General features: G+C 45.8%; 1 long non-coding RNA gene across 1 annotated transcript; it reads left to right on the forward strand.

Annotated features, from left to right (window-relative positions):
* The first annotated feature begins 5,921 nt into the window (after window positions 1-5,921).
* On the forward strand, window positions 5,922-7,269 carry LOC148927264 (uncharacterized). Its single transcript, XR_016137749.1, has 3 exons — window positions 5,922-6,063; window positions 6,416-6,480; window positions 6,999-7,269. It is a non-coding gene; the product is annotated as an uncharacterized LOC148927264 (long non-coding RNA).
* Window positions 7,270-7,505: the final 236 nt, after the last annotated feature.

Here is a 7,505-nt window from a genome sequence, read left to right on the forward strand (position 1 = left end):
TGCTCGGATAGTGATTTTGTTTTTTTTTTCCTTACCCCATGTTTTGAATTCTAGAACTTCTATTTACGTTGTCATTTTCTTTCGCAACTGTTCCGCTCTTTCCCATTCATTGTACCAAGACCTTTTTGAGACCACTTTTGAGATTTAATGGGGAATTCGCACCTTCCATATTATTATCTGGCGATGAAGCCGTCTTCACTCTTTTCTATCCTTATTGCGTGAATATACTTGCTCGTTCTATTTTCTCCCAAGTGTTTTCCACCTTATGGTGCAATCTTAATATGCGTTCTCTTGCACAACTGTTTTTCCTTACAACTGCTATTGTGTGGTCTTTCCTTGGACCCCACTTGTAGAAGGAATTAAAATTTTTCGTTCAAATGTGCCACGTCGCTATTTTGAGTTTGAATAAGTGCGCTAACAACTCGAGTGAAATGAATCAGAATGCCACCTAGACGCAACGTGAGGAACGAGGAACCTACCTCCCAGGCTTCGGTGGAAGAAAGTGTGACGCAACCAAGGCCGCCGTCACCACCACCACCTCCCCGAGTAGATAGGGAAGTCGTGAAACTATTCCTTGACCAAAGGCCTCCTACCATCGACGGAATGGGTGAACCCGCTAAGGCCGAAACTTGGGTACGCGCGCTGGAACGCATTTTCAAGACCTTAGTGTGCAACGATGCGGAAAAGATTATCTGCGTGACGCATCAGCTGACCGGATCCGCCGATTTTTGGTGGGATACTAAGTTAAAGACCATGCCCCAGGATCGTGTGGACGGAATGACGTGGGAGGACTTTAAGACCGAGGTGTACGACAAGTACATACCTAAGAGCTATCGCAAGGCAAAAGCCGCCGAGTTTCACAACCTCACCCAGGGACGTCTGTCCGTGACCGAATATGACCGCGCACTTTGTGACATGACCCGCTATGCGCCGGAACAGACGGATACCGACGAGAAGCTGGCCGATAAGTTTCGTGAGGGCCTTAGGCACGAAATTAGGATGGCATTGGCAGTCCGTGGAACCCTTACGTACGCCGAGGCGCTAGCCCTCGCACTGGATGTTGAGGCAGCGATGCCCAAGGAGAGGAGCGCGGGGAACACTACAACGACACTACCCCCGCCACGCCCTAACCACGACAAGAGGAGATGGGATGAGAGTAGGATTCCCTATGATAACAAGCGATACCGCCCCACTCAGAATAAGCCGCTGTACGGAGGAGGGCAGACTTCGTTTAATCCGAGAAGTGACCCCCGGGCCAGGCCACCCCAGTGTAACGTCTGCGCCAAGTACCATTTCAGGGAGTGTAGGGGACCGAACCCGACTAGGTGCTTCAACTGTGGAGGGAATGGTCACTTCTCTAGGGAGTGCCCGAGTAGGAACGTAAGAACCGGGTCGAGGCAGAACCATCCGGGTTTCCGTCAGCAGCCGAGGGCGCCACCGATGGGCTCGGGAGTGAACCGGAGTCAACCATCGCGGCTGCAGCAGCCCGTCCGCCCAAGACTTCCCGCCCCGGCTAGAGCGTACGCTATAAGCCAGAAGCAGCCCAAGATTGAGCAAGGGAATCCCGAGAGTGGAAACTTAGCAGGTATAGGCGAAATCCTCAATACCCCTATTGTTGTTTTGTTTGACACGGACGCATCTCATTCTTTCATATCTGAGTTGTGTGTGCATACCTTAAGCTTGCCTACTAGGAAGTCTGAACATAGGATGATGGTGTCCTCACCAGTAGGAGGGATAGTAGAGATTTCCCAATTTTGCACAAACATAGAAATCGCACTAGGAGAGCTTAAATTAGTTGCTTACGACCTGCGAGTCATGGCGATGGGAGACGTTGACGTAATCTTAGGAATGGACTGGTTAACCGCGAACTTTGCGACGATTAGTTGTAAGGAGCGACAGATAACCCTACAAGCCCCGGGTACGAAACCCATCGTGTACCACAGAATCTCGATGAACCGGCAAACCGCCATAATCTCTGCGTTACAAGCCACCGCCATGATAAAGAAAGGACGCCCAGCCTACCTTGTCTATCTCCACGGAGAAGAGAAGGAGGAAAGGAGGCTTGAAGACGTTGCTGTCGTACAAGATTTTCCCGACGTTTTTCCCGAGGAGTTACCTGGACCGCCGCCAGATAGGCAATTAGAATTTACAATCGACCTTGAACCTGGAGCCGCACCCATATCAAAGGCACCATACCGAATGGCGCCTAAGGAATTGGAGGAACTAAAGATACAGCTACAAGAGCTCATGGATTTAGGTTTCGTTAGGCCCAGTGTTTCGCCATGGGGCGCACCGGTGCTCTTCGTTAAGAAGAAAGACGGGTCAATGAGAATGTGTATTGACTATAGAGAGTTGAACAAATTGACCCTCAAGAACAAGTACCCACTACCCACTGCCGAGGATAGACGACCTGTTCGATCAACTCCGAGGAGCCGGCGTATTCTCTAAGATGGACCTGAAGTCCGGATACCACCAGCTGAAAGTGCGAAAGGAGGATATACCTAAAACCGCGTTCCGTACCAGATATGGTCACTATGAATTTGTTGTGATGCCGTTCAGTCTGACGAATGCCCCAGCAGTGTTTATGGACCTGATGAACCGAGTTTTCCACCCGTACCTAGATACGTTCGTCTTAGTGTTCATAGATGATATCTTAGTCCCCTCGAAGGACGAGAAGAAGCACGCGGAGCACCTACGAATCGCGCTGGAGACGTTGAGGACGGAAAAGTTGTACGCCAAATTCAGCAAGTGCGAATTCTGGCTGAAAGAAGTCAACTTTTTAGGGCACATCGTGTCGGCAGAAGGAATTCGAGTGGACCCCGCCAAGGTTGAGGCGGTGCAACAGTAGAAGTCGCCATCGACACCGAACGAGATTCGGAGTTTCCTGGGCTTGGCAGGATACTACCGAAGGTTCATAGAAGGATTCTCCAAGATAGCGAAACCGATGACCCATCAACTAAAGAAAGGGATCAAGGTGAACTGGACGCCGGAGTGTGAGGCGAGTTTCCAACTCTTGAAGGAGAAATTGACCACCACACCAGTGTTAGCTGTGCCAGAGCTTGGAGTGAATTACGTAGTTTACACCGACGCTTCGAAGGTCGGATTAGGATGCGTGTTGATGCAGAACAACAAGGTGATAGCCTATGCGTCACGACAAATTGAAACCGCACGAGTTGAACTACCCCACCCACGATTTAGAGTTAGCCGCCGTAGTGCATGCCCTAAAGATTTGGAGGCACCATCTCTACGGAGTTAGGTGTGAAATCTTTACGGATCACAAGAGTTTGAAGTACTTTTTCGAGCAGAAGGACCTGAACATGCGACAACGGAGGTGGCTCGAGCTGATGAAGGACTACGATTGTGGCATCAACTATCACCCTGGCAAGGAAAACGTAGTGGCAGATGCTTTAAGCCGTAGAGACCATTCACAACTCGCTGTTTTTCTGACAGAAGAGAAAAGTTTAGTACGGGAGTTGAGTAAGTTGCGGATAGAAGTAGTTAGGACACCCGAAACCGTAGAGGGCCGAATCGCCGCGTTAGTAGTAGAACCTGATCTAAGGACGAGGATCGTTGCAGCACAACGGCTAGATGTGAGGCTTGAGGAGATTCGAGTTGAAGTAAGAACCGGTGAATCCGGAAATTTTAGCGAGGCTTCCGACAACGCTCTCACCTTTGAAGGGAGACTGTGCGTGCCGCACGACGAGGGACTTAGGAACGAGATCATGAGCGAAGCCCACGAAACCCCATACACTGCTCACCCTGGGAGCACGAAGATGTACCAAGATCTGAAGAAGTCCTTTTGGTGGAGCGGCATGAAGAGGGATGTCGCAGCATTTGTGGAGCTCCTTAGCCTGCAAACAGGTGAAAGCCTTACACCAACGACCGTACGGGAAGCTACAACCGCTCGAGATACCCGAGTGGAAATGGGAGCACATCGCCATGGATTTCGTGACGGCATTGCCGAAGACCCTAAAAGGGAACACCGCGATCTGGGTGATCATAGATCGACTTACCAAGAGTGCACACTTCATACCTATTCCCGTAACCCATGGATCGGATAGGCTAGCTCGGATCTACATCCAAGAGATCGTACGACTACATGGAGTCCCAGTGACGATTACGTCTGATCGCGACCCGAAGTTCACCTCAAAATTTTGGATTAGCCTACAGCGCGAGCTTGGAACACGCTTAAACTTTAGCATGGCTTTTCACCCACAGTCCGACGGACAATCCGAAAGAACGATACAAACTCTCGAGGATATGCTAAGAGCCGTGGTGCTCGACCGAGGCGGAAGTTGGGAGACCGCACTCCCTCTGATCGAGTTCGCTTACAACAACAGTTTCCAAGCCACGATCGGCATGGCCCCGTACGAAGCCCTATATGGAAGAAAGTGTAGATCTCCGCTCTATTGGGATGAAGTTGGCGAGCGAAGGGCACTTGGACTCGATGCAGTCGAAGAGATGGTCAGAATCGTTCGACAGATCCGTGCAAGGATGAAGGAAGCCCAGGACAGGCAGAAGTCGTACGCCGACGTCCAACGAACGGACTTACAGTTCCACGCTGGCGATAAAGTTTTTCTCAAGGTATCCCCATCGAAAGGGATAACGCGTTTTGGGGTTAAAGGGAAACTGAAACCACGTTTCATCGGGCCATACGAAATTCTAGAAGAAGTAGGACCCGTAGCTTATCGTTTAGCGCTGCCGCCCAGCCTTGGGAATGTGCACAACGTCTTTCATGTGTCGCAGTTGTGGAAATACGTGTTCGATCCGAAGCATGTGATTCATTACGAGAAAGTTGTCGTAAACCCGGACCTGAGCTACGAGGAACAACCCCAGATGATCTTGGATCGAAAGGTTCAAACCTGGAGAAATAAATCTACTGCCTACGTGAAAATACAATGGAGAAACCACGGGCCCGAGGAAGCCACGTGGGAGCTTGAGGATAAGATGATGGAACTATACCCGTAACACTTCCCCTAGAGGTACCAAATTTCGGGATGAAATTTTTTTTAAGAGTGGTAGGATGTAACATCTCGGAATTTAGAACCCTAATTTTAGAGCCCTAAAATTTATTATTGATGACGTAGAGTCGTGAATGCATTTATTTCATGTGATGCTATGGCCGAGTTGAGTCTAGGGTTTGCGTTGAAAGTTTGAAAAGTCAAACTTATTGATTTTGTGATGTGACATGTGATTTATTAATTTATGAAGTGAATTATTTGTTTAAGGGTGAGTGAGAATATTAGAGAAAATTTCCATAAATACTAGCCACCTAATTCTCATGATTTTCGAACCCCCTTGATTTTTGGAGAAAGATATTTTTTCGGATTTAATTTAATTCTTGGGATTTATCCAAATTAAATCCAAGACCCAATTATTCCTTATTTTTAAGAGGAAAAATCGAGCCCCCTTATACCTTGGTGATTTTCGAAAATCACCTATTGTGGGAAGGAAAAAATTATTTTATTTTAGTTTATCCCTTATTTGATTTCCTTCCATACCCAGAATTAAAATATTCTACCAAATCTTTCCATACCTCAAGAGATCTTGCCTTACCTTATTTTAGTCAATATTTAAAGTCCATGCCTTATTTAAAAGGCATGGGGGACACATTTTTCGATCTCCAATAGAGAGAATCCTTATTTTTATTTTGCTCCGTGATATTTTATTCTACTCCGTAAAATATACCAAAACAAAATCTTGGCTAATTAAAAAGCCAAATTTTCGAAACCTACATGCCTTGGAACCCTAGAGCTTATTTTGGTATTTCTTCTTCCCTACTCCATAATATTGATTATTTAATTGTGGAGAATAAAATCTTACCAAATACTCTAAAGATCTTATTGGACTCTATAAATAAGAGCCAAAACCCCTAACCCTAGCCCCCATATTTTCGCCCCTCTCCCATACTACACGCCCCCTCCCCCTTTTCCTTACTCTCTCAATTTTCTTCTACTTTACTCCAATGATCCTCCATCCCTTGTGAAGAATTGAAGTTTGATCCAAGAATTTTGAAGAAAAGAGTCTAATACTTAATTCCTACCGTTCGTTTTCTCTCTTAAGGTATTTTTATACCCATCTTCTTGATTCTACTCGATTCCTCTTCTTTCTAACCGATTAATCGGTGTTCTTGAACCCTCATGCATCTTGGTTGAGTGAAAGTGGGATAAAAGGGAATATGCCGCATGTGTGTGGCGTGTATGTGTGTGTGGCGTGTGTGTGTGTGTGCGACGTGTGTGTGTGTGTTGTGTTTGTGTAGTGTGTGTTTGATGGCTAAATATTCTTGTATAATAAACATGATTTTATTTATTAGTAATGATAAGATAAATTGTTGGGAAAGGGAAAAGTATCGAGTCATGCATGAGTAAGAGTAGTGTTGAACCTAATTTGTGATATGTGCCTATGTGATTAAAAGGTGAAACTTTGGTTGCGAAGCCGGATAACGGAAAAGCGAAACTACTTGAAATCTAAGCAGTCGAGGTGGGCTTTACTCTTAAAACTCTCTTTTATTTTGTCAAAATATATTGATTGGTGTTATAAGGGTGGTTTAATTGTTATGCCATGCCTATGTTTGCTTTATTGTGATATTGTGTGCCTGATGCCTAGTTTGTGAGTTCGCTCCATTGGGCTATAGGGCTATGAATGTGATTAAACGAATTCGGGTCTGAGTATGGGCCGCAAACCCTACCAGGCTGCGTACACGATGGGATCGGGAGCCGTCCTTGCTAGTCGGCTGGTCTCGTGGGCGTAAAGTGTAGACACACTTTCGTCGCACCATGGAATGATTGTGATTGTTGATTTTGTTGACGAAAATGGGGAGTTATATTGACTGGCCAGTCTATGGAAAATATATTATGAGATACTCGTGATATTCTCTTATAACTGCTTAAAACTCGAGTTCATTTGGTAAGGGTGGCATAACTTATAAAATGTTTTGGCAATGAGCTCACTGATTATTTCAAATTACTCAGCCCTGCATGTGTTTTCCTTATGTGCAGGTTGAACGATGACGAGCGGTGGCGGGTGTTGAGCATGATAATTAATTAAGATGGTTGTTATGAACTTCAAGCGTAGTTGTGTCTTCATACATAGCTATTCTTTTTCTCTTGGTCGCTTTCCGCTGAATTTTGATACACTTTAGGATTTGCTTTTGGGATATTTGCATCTTGCCTTCGATTTGAGGCCTTAGCCCTTTTCTTGTGATTTTTATCTTGAATATTATGTCGTACTCTTGAGATTTTGATCGTTATTTAAGATACACATTTCTCTTTCTTATTCAAGCTCCTAGGTTAGGTTGTTGATTTATTGCTCTGATGTTTCCTTTAAATGCTTTGGTCAACACTCTTTAAATAAAACCCTAGCCTATGTATACTTCCTTAGAGTCCGTTGGGTAGCAGCCGCCGCATTTATTGTACCCTAGGAGGGCGGGCTGTTACATTTATGGTGGGATGTGATGAATTGCTAACTCATCCCTTAATTGTTAATTACAATTAATCTAAGACCAT

The sequence above is a fragment of the Salvia hispanica genome, chromosome 4 (assembly GCF_029641045.1).
Source record: "Salvia hispanica isolate PSC_SH4W2 chromosome 4, Shi_PSC_v1, whole genome shotgun sequence".
In the NCBI taxonomy this organism is placed as follows: Eukaryota; Viridiplantae; Streptophyta; class Magnoliopsida; order Lamiales; family Lamiaceae; genus Salvia; species Salvia hispanica.